The sequence below is a fragment of the Mytilus galloprovincialis genome, chromosome 13, assembly GCF_965363235.1.
Source record: "Mytilus galloprovincialis chromosome 13, xbMytGall1.hap1.1, whole genome shotgun sequence".
NCBI classification, from domain to species: Eukaryota; Metazoa; Mollusca; class Bivalvia; order Mytilida; family Mytilidae; genus Mytilus; species Mytilus galloprovincialis.
This window is the reverse complement of record NC_134850.1, coordinates 73,294,535-73,311,761: the sequence shown is the minus strand read 5'-3', so window position 1 is coordinate 73,311,761 and position 17,227 is coordinate 73,294,535.

The following is a 17,227-nucleotide window of genomic DNA, read 5'->3' as shown; positions in this document are numbered from 1 at the left end:
AAACAAAATAGGAACATATTAAAACATATATTGTGTCGTTGAGTCTGACTGACTTCCCTTTTTTCCTTCATTTGCGATATTTTTTTTGTTTATCCCTATAGATTGACATGTACATTTTATATACGCAGTGGCTATTCGTCCGGCTAGCCGGAAAAATAGTCAAAAATGTCTATTCATCCGGCAAGCCGGACAAATAGCATTTTTACGGTTTTTTGCTATTTGTCCGGCCAAAAATATAATGATGAAGATATAGCATCGTGTTTTGAAGGTTTTAAATAAAGCACGAGTTGTTTTAAAATAATTATATTGTCTAACATCGTTCTATGAAAAAGAACTCATTCTAATAAAAAAAAAAATACAAAAAACTATACATTTGATTCAGATTTTGTTTATTCTAATTTTCTAAAGGAATTTGGGTAGGAGAGGGGATGATTCTCTCTTTTGTAGTTCTGCCTATGAATTTCATGTAAGGTAAATAGTCGGGCCAATCATTATTGGCTTTATATGATTATGCACGATTCTTCATTTAAATTGTTCGGTGATTTTTAATTCATGGGAAATTAGAGAAAAGGGCAGACACGTGCAACCTGTCCCCAAAAGTAGGATTGTGTTTTCGATAAGATTGTTTTAGAAAAAAATGTGTATTAGATACAACAGAAAAAAAGGGGGTACCCCAACCCTGGTGTCTTATTGATTCCCAGTCAAGGCATATCAGTATGTTCATATATCTCCGTTGTAGTATAACTTGAAAATAATGCATCCAAGCAAGTTTGATATAGTATTTTTTCCGAATGCGTTTTGTCTCCATAAGCATGATAAGGTAAATGGGGTTAAATCATCAATAATTATTTCACTTTGATTTCAGGCTTATTCCTCACAGTTAACATGTACACGCTATTGTTCTGGAACCACTCCTATAGACATTTGTTTAAAGCAATCACATTCTCTCAGGTTTACTCTATGACATCTTTAAATATAAATCACGATCTCCAATTCTCAAAACGTCCATTGCATACGCGTGTGTGTTATCCGACACCGCGTGTGTTATCCGACACCTCATCCGGGACACTTTCCGCGTCACATGATACTTTTATTGATATTGAAGATTTACGCATCCGCAGACGGATGGCCGGACGAATAGAGATTTTTAACTATTCGTCCGGCTAGCCGGACGAATAGACACTCCGTTTTATATACATTGTTTATTTGTTCTTATCCTGAATATACATGACGTATGTACCACTGGACGATACACAACATATCAGACTATAACATGTGTTAAGTTTATTCGTGTGCTTCTCCTGATAAAATACAATTTTTTAAGGATGTACTTAAGTGAAATTAAATAAATCAAGAGTTTGAAATTGATACTATTAGTCAGAAGAGCATTAGTTAAGCCCCAAATTAAGCTAAAATTATTGAGCTCCTTTTCTAGATATTTAAGTTTTAGAAAATGGCGAGAAAAGGCTCACTCGGACTTTTACCTTATATTTGCACTCAATTTGGTATTATTTGGAAAGAAAGAAAAAAAACTAAGTCTTCTTAAACTTTAATAAATAACCTTTTATGAGCTATTGAAGTCTTTAATGTTATGGGGCAAAATACTTTTTTCCTTTATTGAAGGGGAAAAAAAAAGAAGAGTCCGAATATTTGACACAAATTCCTAAAGCTCACCTAAGTACATCCTTAAAATTGGATGCAGCATACAGACGTAAATGAATATCTTGCGTCCAGAAAAAAATGTCATTGAAAACAAGATAACAGAAAGTTTTAGATTTCTTTGAAAAATGTAAATTAAATCTTCCTTATATATTGAAATTTAATGAATGTTGTTCGAACCTCTATTTTTTCGTCATTTTAAAAATATTTAAACATGTATTTGTCCTTTATAATTCAATATGGAAAATCAAAAACGTTTTCCGGCTTAGAAAAAATGAGCATGCTCAGTTTTTATGAATAATAAATAGTCTTTTTTGGAAGATAATATCCATGACAATATTATCAGCCGTACTCATCTAAGAAACGAGTTTCTTCTTACTGAATCAAATTGATTGAATGGGCCGTTTGGAATATATTTTTACAAACGAGAAAATATTTTCCTGGTTTGTTATGTGAATGTCGGAAAAGTTTGTTTTATTATGTAAAAAAAGAAACGAACATAAATGAGCATTAATAAGTTTATTCGAACTAAGATAGTTTTACACTAACATGACTATGTCTTTCTAAATTGATTTTATGTGCTTGTGTGTTATCTACCAAATAAAAAATTCAACTCTATAAATTGTGATTTATTTAACATAATTACTTCCCTACCATGTTTTCTTTTACGTTCTTTTAAGATATTTTGTATTCCGATAAAAATTATTGGCATTTTTTATGTGTATATTTATATTATCACAGCTTAAATGTTATATGCGACTACAAAATAGCTTTATATGAAATTTGCGGGCAAACTAACGTAGCAGAAAGACTTGTTGTGTTTGTTTACTTCCACTTGCTAGCTCAGTTGTGATGGTTGGTTCAAATTCTGAAAATGTATTTCAGAGCATCATTTAAAAAACCTCAAAATGGTATCTATATATATTATTAACTTGAGTTGTATAGAACTTTCTGCATGGGTTGTATGCTTCATGTGATTCGTGTATTTAAGTAACACAATGTGTATTGTTTGGATTTTGGCACGCGGCCAGGGTTTTGTTCTTTGTAATAAAGATCATTATTTACATTACAATGATATGTATATCCTTGATCTCAATTTGTCCTCGAATTAAAAATAGTATCTATACGGATGTTTAGAAAAATAGAACAATTATTAAATTTGAATGTGTCAATTTAATTATATATCCCTCCCAAAACAAATAGTATCAACAACAACAACCCCACTACACCTCCTGTTTATCACTGTAGGCATTACTATACGTGTTGTATCAATTATCTGTTCGTCTCGTCCTCAATATGAATGAAATTTTTGCCACTTCCATATCAATATCAATCACTGATCATTATGGAACCAACCATTAATACATCACGTTCTAACAAAAAATGAAGGCCAAGGAAAAAAGCCCAAGTGGTATATGTCAATGACAGCATACGCAAACGAAACAAAATTATGTGAAATATACGTCAATGAGACAGTACCCTAACGGCAGAAATAATTTAAAAAAATCTACGTCAATGATGCAGTACTCCAAGGACACAAAACATAAAAAAAGATGTGACATATGTGAATGAGAGAGTAACCAAACGATACAAAGAAATAAAATAGATATGTCATATACGCCAAGGACACAGTACTCAAACGGAATAAAATAAGAGGTGGCATATATGTAAATGAGACGCAGATAATACAAACGGTACATCATATGAGATACAACATTAACGACATAAATACAAAAGACAGATGTGGCATAAATCATGTTAATGTCAATGAAACATAACTTCATAGAATTTAAACATATTCGGAATAGGTTAAGGAAACATTGAAATAGTATATAGCATATAAATCAATTTCACAGTACTCTAACGAAATGAATAATAAAAAACTGACTCCATTTTACTCCTTTTTATAATCTTTTTCAATGTTTACAATAAATTGAATGCAGATTTCCTAAAAAACACACAATTTTAACAATATTCCATGTTTTTTTTCTTATAATTGATAAAACTTATATTTAATGTTCAGGAAACTTCACAAAATATATGAAAGTTTTAATATATTTGTGGTAAAGATGTATATGTGACAACTTTTTTTTTTTTTGGGGGGGGGGGAAATGTCCCGAAATCATTTTCAACATGATTATTTATAATATATATGTTGTCAAAGCGTTTTTTCAAACAGATCTGAAACACATTTCGGGGAAAATCCCGACAAAAATAAACTAAGTGCCAATGTATAACATAATCTATACCTTAAAATATTTCGGGATTTATCCCGAAACCCCAATGTATACATGTTAGATCTCATGACTAATAATTTCCGGAAAAATACCGAAGATATAAATCTGTTATCAGACACACATTTGTTACATACATTGTAGATCTTTTTACCGAATTCGGGAAAAATCCCGAAAGTAAATCTACAAGCAAAAATAACGTTACAGATTTCTTAAACATTTTGGGAAAAATCCCAAAAAACAAAATCTACAAGATTTTACATACACAGATACATATACATATACATTTTAGTACATTTAGAAAGTTTTTATGTAAATTTGTTTCCAACACTGTTCACTTGTCTAATATAACACTAGCAAATAATATATATATATATATATATATATGAACCATAACGCTCAGTGTCCGTTGACAATGCACTGACTAGAAGTGTCATATAAGTTATGATGAATTTTTATGACGTAAGACTTAACTTCCCTAGTAGTTGATGCAGATGAACTGTTATATATTCATCTGAATACAGGAGTCGCCAAGTACATGTGCTTCGATGACACCCAACACAATAACATGTATATGAATAATTAAGCGCTTATAGTTATGAATAATACACAAATCGTCAACAAATGAATTACTTAGTCCTTCTAGTGACTGATTCACTTGGACAGGTATACTTAATAGTCGTCCAAATGTATTACCTAGTTCTTTTCGTGACTGATGCATATGGACAAATACACTAAATAGTCGTCCAAATGTATTACCTAGCTCTCCTCGTGACTGATCGTCTGGACAGGTATACTCAATACTCGTCCAAATGTTTCACCTTGCTCTCCTCGTGACTGATCGTCTGGACAAGTATACTCAATAGTCGCCCAAATGTTTCACCTTGCTCTCCTCGTGATTGATCGTCTGGACAGGTATACCAAATAGTCGCCCAAATGTTTCACCTAGCTCTCCTCGTGACTGATCGTCTGGACAGGTATACCAAATAGTCGCCCAAATGTTTCACCTAGCTCTCCTCGTGACTGATCGTCTGGACAAGTATACTCAATACTCGCCCAAATGTTTCACCTTGCTCTCCTCGTGACTGATCGTCTGGACAGGTATACTCAATACTCGTCCAAATGTTTCACCTTGTTCTCCTCGTGACTGATCGTCTGGACAGGTATACTCAATACTCGTCCAAATGTTTCACCTAGCTCTCCTCGTGACTGATCGTCTGGACAGGTATACCAAATAGTCGCCCAAATGTTTCACCTAGCTCTCCTCGTGACTGATCGTCTGGACAGGTATACTCAATACTCGCCCAAATGTTTCACCTAGCTCTCCTTGTGACTGATGCACCTGGACACATGTACTTAATAGTCGTCCAAATGATTTACCTAGCTCTCCTCGTGACTGATCGTCTGGACAGGTATACCAAATAGTCGTCCAAATGTTTCACCTAATCCTTTTCGTGACTGTTGTATTTTGACAAGTATACTAAATAGTCGCCCAAATGTTTCACCTAGCTCTCCTCGTGACTGATGCACCTGGACAGGTATACCAAATAGTCGCCCAAATGTTTCACCTAGCTCTCCTCGTGACTGATGCACCTGGACAGGTATACCAAATAGTCGCCTAAATGTTTCACCTAGCTCTAATCGTGACTGATCGTCTGGACAGGTTTACCAAATAGTCGTCCAAATGTTTCACCTAGCTCTTCTCGTGACCGATGTACCTGGACAGGTATACTACATAGTCTTCCAAATATATTACCTTGTCCTTCCCGTGACTAATGTTCCTGTACATGTATACTTAGCAGTCGTCCAAATGTATCACTTAAAATCTAGTCCTTCTCGTGACTGATGCACCTTGACAGGTATGATAAATACTCGTCCAAATGCAAGTTTTGCTACGGGCTCAAAAGACATTCTAATATGTATTGTTAATGTTGGTCCATTATGTATTTGGATTTTTTATACATACTTATGCAGCAAAACTTGCTTGTCCAAATTCTAAGCGAAAAAGTCACACAAATTTAAAGACACAGGTTTGAATTATAAGGATTTATAAGGATTTAATTTATTTATTTTTAAGAGAGCATATAGTTCAAAGAAGATTTCATTATTTTTATTAACCAAATAAACTGATCCTTGTAATAGTTTAGTTATCTCAATATTTAGTGTAGTGAAATTCATAGGAAAATGAAATACATTATCCAATTTACAATTCAGAGCTAGAGCATCTGGAACTAGCTATATCGTCGAAGAACACCTTGATATCTGTCTTTTTCAATCTTAAGAGCGTTTGCTGATGCACACAATCTGATCAATTTGTTTTCTGAATATAACATGCTGTGAATTACAGTTACAAGCATGCTAATATTTTTCAGAGTCAAAGTCCTTTTGATCAGTTTATAAAAACACATCTGCTCGGGGGCCTCCCATTCTTGATCAAATAAAGTGTACATATAACTTACTATTTATTGCAAATAGGTTTTATTAGTTTCCTTGTTGTTGCTTTTCAATTTTGGTAATAAATTGACGATATCTTAACTTTTATGTAGACTTTTTAAAATAGACAAATACTTACTGACAATTCATGTGACATCAATTTGCTGCCCATGAAGCGTGTGTTGTTTGATAATTTTATCGTATACATTCAAAGAAAATGTGCAATGTACTATATATATTTATATCATACGGTTTCTTCGATATTGTAGTGTGGATTAATATGTTAATTCATTCTTTATGAAAACTAATTTATTAAAGATTGAAATTAAAAGTAGTCCGTGTATTAATTTATCTGAATCTAAACGATACAATAAAGGCTTCTCTTTTGGTTTTATTGTATTAGTTGTTGGGTTCGTCTCATAATTCATGAATAACACATCGCCTTTTATTTATATTCATAGTAGACATTATTTGGCAGTGTTATTTAAAAAAATATAAATCATCTCCAGGAATAATTTTATATTCAATACTATAATAGTATTAAATACGCTATATGCATTAGGAGAAATTTATTATTTCATACACATTAGGCTCAGTTCAGTTCATTTTATTTTAGTTCCGTGCATATATATATTTGTAAGTACACATATAAAAACAACTTCAGTTCAGTCTTGGAGAACATGCTTTCTGTTTAATTTGATGTTACCGGCTTTGAACTTTGAACAAGCTTTCAGTAACTTTGAGTATTCTTGGATCGCTACTTTGTGTCTTTTGTCTTTATGTTAGTTGTTTTTGTGTTTCGTGACAAGTTGACGATTGAGTCAATCCATTTTCAACTGATTTTTTGTGTCGTGTCTGTCGAGATTAGCCATTTCCAACTGATTTGTGTGTCGTTCCTATCTGTCGAGATAAGCCATTTCCAACTGATTTGTGTGTCGTTCCTATCTGTCGAGTTAAGACATTTCCAACTGATTTTTGTGTCGTGTCAATCTGTCGAGATATTAGTCATTTCCAACTGCTTGTTGTGTCGTGTCTATCCGTCGAGATAAGCCATTTCCCACTGATTTTTTGTGTCGTGTCTGTCGAGATAAGCCATTTCCAACTGATTTGTGTGTCGTTCCTATCTGTCGAGTTAAGACATTTCCAACTGATTTTTGTGTCGTGTCAATCTGTCGAGATATTAGTCATTTCCAACTGCTTGTTGTGTCGTGTATATCCGTCGAGATAAGCCATTTCCAACTGATTGTTGTGTCGTGTCTATCCGTCGAGATAAGCCATTTCCAACTGACTTTTTTGTGTCGTGTCTGTCGAGATAAGCCATTTCCAACTGATTTGTGTATCGTGCCTATCTGTCGAGTTAAGCCATTTCCAACTGATTTTTGTGTCGTGTCAATCTGTCGAATTAAGCCATTTCCAATTGATTTTTGTGTCGTGTCTTTCTGTCGAGATAATCCATTCCCAACTAAATTTTGTGTCGTGTCAATCTGTCGAGTTAAAGACAAATCCCTCTATTGTTTTTGTGCATATATATATATATATAAGCGCAATAGCACTATATGCCGTCAGCGGTTTATGACGTCTCGGTTTCTGCGAACACGAAACGTTAATGAGAGTTATTCCTCTTTGGCCCGATGGAGAGAGTGACACTTGTTTTGATATGTCTATTTGCCGAGAAGAAAATGAAAAATGTTTTTGTATAATAGACATTCCAGAATGGGATATACACATTTATTATGTGAATTTAGTGTAGCTGAAACAAACAACAAAACAGCAAATAATAAAATATATGAATAAAAAGACAGTCAGCTATACAGCAATCAAACAACAACAACAACAAAAAAAAAACACAAAACGACTGTCAAGAAACGAAACAAAATCTGGATACTCGACAAAAAGTTGAAACAATTAAATTATAATATAATACGAGCAATTGGTGTCTTCTTTATTATATGGCAGATAAAAAAACAAAATAGATGAAGACTAAAAGTAGTTTTTATTAAAAATTCAACACAAATGTAATAAATTACACCTTTTACCTGTTAATTACCTGAAAATGCAGGTAACCTGATAAAAATTTTACTGAAATAACTGCCTAACATTACAGTTCATACTCTCCTGAGCATTTTTCATGCAATAACCTTTTCTGTATCTCTTATAATAAAAAAGATACAGCAGTCTGAAAAGGAATATACTGTTCTAAGGGACCGTTCAATATTTATCAGATGGATGGGCCGGTGCAAAATGGGGCGGGGCAAGCACTTTTTTAGTGGAAATATTTGGATGGGCGAGAACTTTTTTTAAAATATTTAGTGGATGGGCCAGAACATATTTTACAGGAAAAATTTTGCTATCAATTTAATCGGTGTGTAGGAAATTTCTTTTGCAGGCACTCAAAACATGTCTCAACAAACTGGTAGCTTGGTTCATTTCTGTCAATTTTAAGGATTTAATTAAGGAATAAAAAAGCTAGAATTATTTTGACCTACAAATATAGAATACCAAGTTGTTTAATAGTTTGGTGTATTGCTGTTAAATTTATGGATTTAATTAATAGGTTAAAAAAAAAAAAAGCTCAAATTTTCAGGTAAGGCTAAATTCTGATAGTCAACTTTAAGATTTTTTATAACTTTCTCAATTCAACTTGGATTTTCATAAAACTCTACAGCTATCTCATATATATATTGATCTTATAGAAAGCCAGGTTGTTTGGTAGTTAGGTGTATTGCTTTAAAATTTATGGATTTAATTAATAGGTAAGAAAAAAAGCTCAAATTTTCATTTTAGGCTAAATTCAGATAGTCAACTTGGATTTTCATAAAATTTTATAGCTATCTCAATTATATATTGATCTTACAGAAAGAAAGTTTGTTTGTTACTTTGGTGTATTGTTGTCATTTTTATGGATTTTATAAATAGGTAAAAAAAAAAGCTAAAATTTTAAGTTTAGGCTGAATCTAGAAAGTCATCTTTAATTTTTTTTATAACTTTTTTAAATCAACCTGGATTTTCATAAAACTCTACAGCTATTTCATTTATACATTGAACTTACAGAATGCCAAGTTGATTTGTAGTTTGGTGTATTCTGTCATTCTTACGGATTAAATAAAAAGGTTAAAAAAAAAGCTCAAATTTTCAGTTTAGGCTAAATCAAGATAGTCATCTTTAAATTTGTTTATAACTTTTTCAAATCAACATGGATTTTCATAAAACTTTACAGCTATTTCATTTATACATTGAACTTACAGAATGCCAAGTTGATTTGTAGTTTGGTGTATTCTGTCATTCTTACGGATTAAATAAAAAGGTTAAAAAAAAAGCTCAAATTTTCAGTTTAGGCTAAATCAAGATAGTCATCTTTAAATTTGTTTATAACTTTTTCAAATCAACATGGATTTTCATAAAACTTTACAGCTATTTCATTTATATATTGATCTTATAGAATGCCAAATATTTTGGTAGTTTGGTGTGTTGCTGTCATTCTTATGGATTAAATAAAAAGGTTTAAAAAAGCTCAAATTTTCAAAAAAAAATCTTTAAAATTTTTCATAGCTATATCATTTTTATATTGATCTTACTGAATGCCAGGCTGTTTAGTTCTTTTTTTTTTTTGCTGTCATTTTATGGATTTTGTTAAAAGGTTGAAAAAAGCTTTAGACTAAATTCAGATGGTCACCTTCAATTTTTTCACAACTTTTTCAAATCAACTTAGATTTTCATATAACTCTACAGCTATCTCATTTATATATTGATCTTACAAAATGCTAGGTTGTTTGATAGTTTGGTGTTTAGCTGTCAAATTTAGGGAATTAATTGATAGGCTAAAAAGGCTGCATGAAAGTCAAAAATATGTCTGCCTTTACTTGCTTAAAAGGACCATAATTTCTTTTTAGAAAAGTAGAATAGATAAAGGGACATTGATTATTGAACTGGAATTTCTCGCTACATTGAAGACCTGTTGGTGACCTTCTGCTGTTGTGTTTTTTTATTTTGGTCGGGTTGTTGTCTCTTTGACACATTCCCCATTTCCATTCTCAATTTTATAAACATGCTCTGTTATTAGAACAATGATTAGTAATTCAGCATATGATAATATGCTCGCTAGTCCAAGAGATATTGTCCCTGATTTCTTGATTCTTGATTTCAAGACATAAAAATTTAAAAACTTTAAAATAGAAAAAGAACCTAAATCATTTTTGATTGTCTTATAATTCTAGAGGGGCAAGGATTTTTTTTATAGATTTTTTTAGATGGGCAAGCACTTTTTTTCAGAATTTAAAAGGATGGGCATGAACATTTTTAATGAAACAATATTAAGAATGCACCGGCCCATCCATCTAGTAAATATTGAACGGTCCCTAATGAATGAACACAAAAAAAATGCAGCAGCAGCAGCCATTTTTCTATTTTTTTGTGTAGCGTTGAAAGGGCTAAGAGGACAAATTATTCATTTTCTGCACTAGTGAAGCAAGATTTTTCATTTTCATTAAAGCAAGGGACTGATTATTCATTTTCACAACTGTATTTATGATATTTTCGAAAAACATACAATTTTTAAATGATTTGTTTATTATAAACAACATATTTGTGTTTCCTTTAAATTTTTATTTTGACATTATTTTTTTTTGCATGCTGAATTGATATGCACGCAGTTGCGTGTTGGCATATAGGGAGCTACGCACCTGAATACAATTTAATTAAATATATTAAATAACTAGGAATCCTCCCCCTTTATAAGTAGAGACAATCCATAACCTCAGAAATATATTAATAAATTTATATAAATGAAAAGTAAGCTTCCATAAATAAAATTTAACAAAGTTTCTTAAAATTGGTAAAAGTGGTATAGTCATACCCCAACATGTTGACCATAGATACAGTTGTAGACAAACAATTCACTTGCATTCGATTCGCATTTGAACTATGTGTTTGTTAATGTAAACCGTTTCAAATGTGAATTAAACTAATTCAAATTAGCTAATGTCAATGCAATCCAATTTAAATTAGGTGTGAACTCAGTCTGATTGTCAGGTAGTTTCAAACTGAAAGATACTTTTAAGGGAAGGGAAAGAAACGGATAAAACCATGTGTGTTACAAACACTGTTTATTCAATTCAGAATCCTGGATCTCAATAGTACTTTCATAATGTCAAATAAAAACATGAATATGATAGTTACATACAATGCTACATGTATTTAATACGTATTAAATGACATTATTTTAGTGATTGGTATTTAGGAAAAATCTGAAATTCAGGCGTAAATTGAGACAAACAATATCTGAATGCAGTTTCTAGTCAAGTGACCAGCAAACATGGAAATCTACCTTTTGAATGAAAGGAGAACTCTTACATTGAAAATGAATGATGTAAATCTAGATTCTAATAATAGCCGAAGGGAGCTCACATTCACAACAGTTAAAGCATTGCTGAATTAGTGAACAAAGCATTTTTCTCATTAACTTGAAAATCCACCTATTATAATGGAAAAAACCCGAATTTTAAGACATAAATTATAAAATTCCTGATAAAAAGCGGTGCCGAGCATGCATGTAATTTGCTTGAAACATATTCAAAGAATAAAGTTTTATAACTTCCTAATGTCATTTCCAAAATTTATCAAAACCTAAATCTAACTGTGGATTCCTATATTTTTCGTGGATGTCAATTCTCCTGGATTGTTGAAAACTTGCATATTCATCGATATTTGAATTTGTGGTTTTAACAATCCAGACAGACAAATAGCAATAAGGTGTTTAGGAAAACATGACCTAAAACCTCCTTCATATAAGACAAAAATACATGGGAACTAATACTAAATGGTCAAATGTGTTCAATATGAAAATTGCAGTTAAGATGGTAAAATCACAAATCAGCCGTTACTGTAAATGGACTATGACTTTTGAGCAAATTTAAAGGGAAATGACAGGGAAGGGGAGCAAATGCCCTTTCATTTGGTACGCAGGTTTCAAAAATAGAGGGAGAATAAGAGGGAAAGTTGAGTCATCTTTTTAGACTTCAGTTAAACTGAGACTACTATAATGTGTTATAGTAGTCTCAGAGTTAAATAATGACTTATGAAGTTATGTAGACTTACCTTCTAATTTAAAAAAAAAAAACCCACAATATTCAGAGTGGGTCTCATTGGGGTCTAAGCGTGATGCGGGATTGCCAATTTTTTGTAAGCGTGACACGTGAAAGTCAAAATATTGTGTCGTGAAAACGGGAAATGAGGTCTAGCGGGACCCGGGAAATGACAAAAAAATGAGAATTGCTTACGTACATAGTGTAAGCGGGATACGGGAATCTGACAAAACAGTAAGCGGGATCCGGGATCGGAACCCCCCAATGAGACCCCCCTCAGAACTATGTCTAATTCACTTTGACTACTGATATGCAAACCTAAAAACAGAAAAATATATCATAAAATAGTGATTGAAAGATTCATAACACTTTGAAAGGATAATTCAGACACGTGTTACACGGGGTGCATGTTTGTTTACAAATAATAATGTCACGTGATTGCGCAGACCTCACATGTTGCATCGCCCTTACAATCCGCTAATACATAACCCATTATCATGCAAACATGCAACGTGAATGTGATTGGTTATCAAATAATACAGAAATAATGCATGTACAGTTTATGAAGAAATTAGTTAATCAAAAAGATCGACTTTCACTTTTGACACGAATAGGTCGGGTTGACATTTTTGTCATCGGGGATAATATTGAGATAAATGAGATAAAACTGACCGTCAAAAAGGTCTAGAGAAGCACATCAGTAGAACCTTAACATTAATAAGTAATACTTACCAAAATTTCTCTAATCAATAAACTATATAACTGAAATTTCACATAGATAACGGTAAATAATTTTGATGGTGGTCATGCTGGTTAAATTGGCGCGAAATAATATTCTTACTCCTATTGCTTTACGTAAAAAAATGTATAGAATTGAATTTGACTAAAGTTGAGCATAAAAAAAAACGTGAATATGCAAAAGCCTGGTAATATATTAATGATAAAGTGTGTATAAATTTCCGTAAACGAATTTACCCGTATACTTCACTAAGAATTACATTTGAGCGCAGCCAAGGAGATCTATTTGTGAATCGGTTTATATAACCCCGGTTGAACTCAGGGTCGTATTAACGGAATTTTTTGCGTTGCTTTTAAATCATTGAGGCCATCTATTTTTATTACGGGTTTCCACATCTTTAAATCGGAATTATAGAAAAAATGGAATGTTGTTAGCAGAATCAAAACAGAAACGATGAACACTGCAACATTTTCAGCAAAACATAAATAGGATGGAGGATCTGTGTATTCACATTATTTGTAAAACTCTCCTTATTCCTGTGAAGCGTGTGCTTTACATCGAGGCTTTCTATGCTTATCATCGACGCCACAGTACTTCAACCAATCAGACAACGTTTATTTGGGGCATTCGACCTATTTTAACTCAGATTTTGGAATTTTTTAATCGAAATTATAGAAAAATGGAATGTTGTTTGTACATATAAAATAGAAAAAGATGAATACTATTAGCTAAAGCAAGTTTGGATGGGGTTCTGTGTATTTATATTGTTTGTACAACTCTCCTTACTGATGCCATATTTTGGAATTTCCGTGACCTAAATGGTTCGCGAAAATTAATATTTTTATATATAGTATAGTAACTAATTTCCATAATTTGCTACGTGAATGGACTTACCTGTTCTTTAGAGTCAATCTCTTTGGTAGGTTTATAATTGTATTTATATTTCCACAAATCATTAAGAAAGTACGAAAATCATCAATCATGTCATCAAAATTCAATGTATCTATAGCAATAGGTACATCTCGTACATATATATACCTATATATGGATATGGCAAATTGCACATACGTATTTTGAATGTGTACAGCGATTACATTTTTACACGAATATAATATTTAGATTTCTGATTAACACCAACAAAACAGTAACCATGGACGCATACGTGTAGAATAAAGTCCATCTAGAGAAGTTAACATATACGCTTCTAACATAATGATTGTAGGTTTTTGTATTTGAAGACTCCGAGTCTGGTCCGATTTGCCAAGTTTTATATTTATGTTCTAGGTGCACAATTTTTATATAAAAAACAACATAATCGTGCCTGTGTTTAAAAGTGAGAAAAAGAGGTCGGAGTAGGTTCCATTCATAATCACGGTATGACAACTGTATGAGTATACTTAGACTGAGTTTCTAGTAATATTACGGAATATTTCGATATGCACAGATGCCTATGGATGCATGATCAAAACAGAAAGTATGTTAAATAGACCCCGTTAACACTTGCACAAAATTGAATCGATCTTTTTAGAGCATCTCGCGTTTACAATCTTTTTAGAACTTGTGCGTTTACATTTAGTATACATTGCAATCTTAAAATAATCAGTCTAATCATTTCGTTAAAAAAAATCGTATATATATAGTAAGCCGTAAGCGAACATCTGATTCACAACAAAAAATTAAATTATTTTCAGACGTAAATATATCCATACAAAGTTTTCTTTTTATTGTAGTGTACTAAGTATACGGAAAGGAAACGAGCGCTGTACGGAGATTGGTTTCACATAAGCTACTAATCAACGCTGATCTCGAAATCTTATGCGGGTTTGAGTTTAAATCTCGCGATAATTAACGATATCATACGTGACAGGGGCTACTGATATTTAGCAACACAATAATAAATCAACAACATCCAGGGGCGGATCCCGGAATTTGGAAAGGGGGGGCGAAGTTTTTAATGTTCGCCGAGCGGAGCGAGTCGAAAAAAATTTGGGACCTTTTTTAGGCTAAAAACCATAAAATAAGTGTATAATGCACTTTTTAAACGGTTCCTGGCGTGGGGCATGTATATTCTATAGTTGCTGTAAAGTATAAGTGTTGGACATTTTTTTATGCTGTATTCTCCCTATTGATTGTCTGTCATAAAATGATAGTATGGATCCAAAGCTGAAATATTTGATGTGGGACTTGTCAGTAAAAAATAGACATGGAAAATTCTCGTTTGTTGTATGTTAAGTAAGCATAACCTCACAGATTTCTTGTTGTAAACAAGAAATACGTCGGGCTATTCTATGAAATTTACAATACGACCAACACGAGTTAAAAAAGTCAAACAAGCAATTTTTATCCAAATGTTTGGTTGATATGTTTCGCCCAACAAAATTGAGGGAGGTGAAGGGTTCCAAATCAACCAAAGGCTACGAATGAGTCTGAAATGACAAAGAATTTATGAATGATGGTGGACAAATGGAGACACAAAGGCCACACTCAGCAGACAAGTTGCAGTCTGATCTTGAAAATATTCAATATATCAGTTCAACAAAATGGAAATTCTGGTCAGACATGCAAACCCCGGCCCCCAACAAATACGCCCGTTTTTTATTCATGTTCATTTAATACTAAATAATTCTGTTGGAAATTTTCGTTTCTAATAGCAAAAAAGATTATTGTTTTCAATCCAGATACGGCCAGAATGTTTATTAAATGCAAAAATCAGAGTCAGATATTTTTTTCTCAAATACATTAGACTGCCTCCTCAAATCAAATGGTTCGTACCTTAAATAGACTTTAAATCTATCTAGAGCTTATACTGACTGGGGATCATTATTCAGCTATCACGCTATTTTAAAATAGGCTGGGGCGTTTGGGGTTAAACATGTTTTCGTAGGTAAATATTATTGCTGGGATTTTTTTTTCATGAGAGTGTAATAGAGTAGTCCTGTTTGGTTGAATTGTGAAATAGATGTCACTACGTTCTTGCTCAAATCGGTGTCGCTTTGAAGGTATCATGGTTGTCATACTCAGCATAAGCAATGTGTTACTGTAATTTGCAAATTTATTGATATTGAATTTCAAAATAACTAAGTGACGTTTTATTTTACGCACTGATCATCTCCACCATGTAGCGAATCACATGACTTTGACATAATCAGTAAATACCAGCGAAAAATATCTTTATAAGTAAAGAATTGTCGCATGAAAATTAAAAACACGTGAAATGGCAAAGCTCACAAAGTCTAGTCTGATTAATCATTCTACAAAAAAAAAGTCCAAGCAAAAAGGGGGGGGGGGCGTACGCCCTCTATGCCCCCCTCTGGATCCGCCACTGACATCTCTGTCTCTCGTGATGTATGTTGGAGATTTTTTATTTTAAAGATCTTAATAATCGTGTATTTTATATATTAAGAATAAATAGTTTTACCATCTATACAGAGAATAACATAAATTAAAAATTAAAAAAAAATTAGATTAGACATGTGCAGTTAAATGTGAAACTGGTGTATTTTCCTCGGAGTTCAGTATTTTTTATCATTTTTGTGATTTTACGTTTTTATTCAATATAAAGATATATGAATCCAATATTTTTAAATAAGAACACGCCTTGAAATACATAATATACAAATGTCGTTCCTGAGACCAGTTCATCACATAAACAAGTAAACAGGTATTTTGATTTAGATGATTTTAACAAACTTTTACAGAAACGATTAACCAAAGTGTTTGAGCTTTTGATTTTTGCCATTTGCTTGGGACTTTCTGTTTTGAATTTTCTTCTGCGTTCAGTATTTTTTATGATTTTGCTTTTTATAAAATATATATATGATAAAATGTGTATAGATAAACTCATCATAGATATCAGGACAAAATTTTGTATATACGCCAGACGCGCGTTTCGTCTACAAAAGACTCATTAGTGACGCTCGAATCCAAAAAAGTTAAAAAGGCCAAATAAAGTACGAAGTTGAAGAGCATTGCGGACCAAAATTCATAAAAGTGTTGCCAAATATAGCAAAGGTAATCTATGCCTGAGGTAGAAAAGCCTTAGTATTTCAAAAAATTCACCAATTTATAAACAGTTAATTTAT